This window comes from Propithecus coquereli, unplaced genomic scaffold, assembly GCF_000956105.1.
Source record: "Propithecus coquereli isolate 6110/MARCELLA unplaced genomic scaffold, Pcoq_1.0 Scaffold199, whole genome shotgun sequence".
NCBI classification, from domain to species: domain Eukaryota; kingdom Metazoa; phylum Chordata; class Mammalia; order Primates; family Indriidae; genus Propithecus; species Propithecus coquereli.
In genome coordinates this window covers 3,004,578-3,007,190 of record NW_012144855.1, presented here as the reverse complement: position 1 = coordinate 3,007,190, position 2,613 = coordinate 3,004,578, and the positions used below count along the sequence as shown (strand labels likewise).

The 2,613-nt window shown below is 35.0% G+C and overlaps 1 protein-coding gene across 1 annotated transcript in view; it reads right to left on the bottom strand.

The window, feature by feature from the left end:
- ADAM22 (ADAM metallopeptidase domain 22) overlaps window positions 1-2,613 on the bottom strand; it is a 241,994-nt gene that overhangs the window by 68,766 nt on the left and 170,615 nt on the right. The window lies entirely within an intron of this gene.

Genomic DNA, 2,613 nt, shown 5'->3' with positions numbered 1-2,613 from the left:
AGGGCACCAAAGTTTTGAGTTAATTTTTTCCAATTAGTTGATATACCTCTTTGCCCATAATCAAATTTATCTCAGGCTTTGTCTGCTCTTAGAAGCAGGTGTGAAAATATGAACTCCTCCTAACTTCTATGTCAGAATTATACATCATTGTTTATGCATATAGATTCATCTCTGGATATATGATTAGATTACTTGTACGGAAGGATTTTTCTACAAAGTGAAAGAAAAACTGCAATTATTTCCTGTGGTACAGATTTTCTAAAACTTTGATGGTTGATTAAACAGCATGAAGGAGTCTGATGTGGAGCTTCCTACGGGAGTAATGCTACACAGCACTACAGGTGTTAGTCAATATTCTTCGGTATTGTTTATATAAACTGAAAAGTGCTTTGAAATACTACTACTGTCCCAAAATGTGATAAAATGTATTTGCTTTTCACATGAATGAGTTATTAACAGGAAAAATCACCCTATATTATCAACCTATGTAATTTCAAAAAATAATGAAAGATTTGACAATATATAAAAATACCATAATCAAGTGGGCTTCATCTTAGAATACAAATTAGTTCACATTCAAAAAAATAAATTTATACAATTTACCATGTTAACAGAGTCAAGAAGAACATTATAGGATCATCTCAATAAATGCAGAAAAAGTATTTGACAAAATTCAATGCCTACTGAGCAGTAAATATCATCAGGGAAAAAGAACACTATTTCATAATGATAAAAGGATCAGTTCATCAAAAAGACACAACATTTTCTCTTTCTGTCTCTTCTGGAACAAGTTAGCTGCCTTATTCTAAGGGAGGGGGAGCAGGCAGCCCAATGGAGAGGCCCATGTGATGAGGGACTAAGGCCTGACAACACCCCTATAAGTGAGCTTAGAAGCAAATCCTTTCCCATTGAGCCTTCAGGTGAGATTATGGTCCCAGAGACCTCGGGCCAGAGGAACCCAGCTAAACCAAAACCAGGTTGCTGACTCTCAGAAACTGTGACATAATAAATGTTTGTTGCTTAAAGCCACAAAGTTTTAAAGTAATTTGTTACACAGCAATAGGTAACTATTAATAATACAACCTCTACACTAAAAATGACCAAACAATGGGAGAAATGTTTAAAGTCCTAAATAAATGAGGAGACATGCTATGTCCACGAACTGGAAAACTCAGTACTGATGTCTCTTTTCCCCCAGTTAATCTATGCATTCAATACAATTCTAATCAAAACCCCAGAAGAATTGTAGAAGTCGACAAGTTGGTTATAAAATTTGAATGGAAAGGCAAAGGACCTGGAATAGCCATAACAAATTAGAAAAAAAGAAAATTGGAGGATTTATGTTATCTGATTTCAAAACTTAATATAAGCAAAAAAGCGTGGTAAGGGTAGCCAGATACAATAGAGTTAAGGAAGAGACCCATATTATTAATAATACTTTTTGACAAAGACATCAAAGCAATTCAATGATGAAAGGAAATACTTTTCAACAAATGATGTTTGAATAATGGGATATCCACACACAAAAAATAAGATAAAATAAAAAACTCAATCCTTACTTTTCACCATGCATTAGAAGTAATTTGAAGAGGACCACAGATCCAAACATAAAAAATAAAACCATAATGCTTTTAGAAGAAAACACTGGAGATTATTTTCACAACTTGGGGCCAGGCAAAGATTTCTTAGGACAGAGAAAGCAGCAATCATAAAAACTGATGTTAGACTTCATCAAAATTAAAATGTTTGCACATCACAAGACATCATTAGATAAGTGAATGAGCAAGCCAAAGACTGGGAAAATATTAATAAAGCATATCTGATAAAGGCCTTACACCTTATATCCAGAACATGTAAGTACTCCTACAACTCAGTATCAAAAAGACAAAAATTCTGATTAATTGCCAATAAGCATATACTACACATCATTAGCCATTAGAAAAATGCAAATTTAAACCAACATGAGATAGATAGCACCGCACACAGCAGAATAGCTAAAATTAAAGAATGACACAGCTAATTGTTGGTCAAGATGTGGTGCAATTAAAACTCCCACATAGTGCTGATGAGAGAGTCAAATACAACCATTTGGGGAAAAGGTTCAGTAATTTCTCATAAAACAGTGGTTCTCAAAGTGTGATTCCTGCACCAGTAGCAGCAACGTTACCTGAGACTTGTTGGAAATGCAAATTCTCAAAACCCACCCATGATATACTGAATTAAAAACTCTTGAGATGGCGCCAGCAATCTGTGGTTACCAGCCCTCCAGGTGATTCTGATGCATGCTGAAGTCTGCGAGCACTCTTATACAGCTAAACATACACCCACCCTATGGCCCAGCAATGTCATTCCTAGGTATTCACCAGGAGAATGAAAATAAGTCCCCCCAAAAGACTTGTACAACAATATTCATAGTTGCTTTATTCATAATAACCCAAAATTGGAAACGACGCAAATGTTCACCAACAGAATGGATAAAAAATTGTGGTGTACTCATACAATAAATATACTCAGTAACTTAAAAGAATGAACTATTGCTACTGCTGGCAGCACAGATCTCACAGGCATATGCTAAGCAAAAGAAGCTGGACATAATATATGATTCCATTTGCA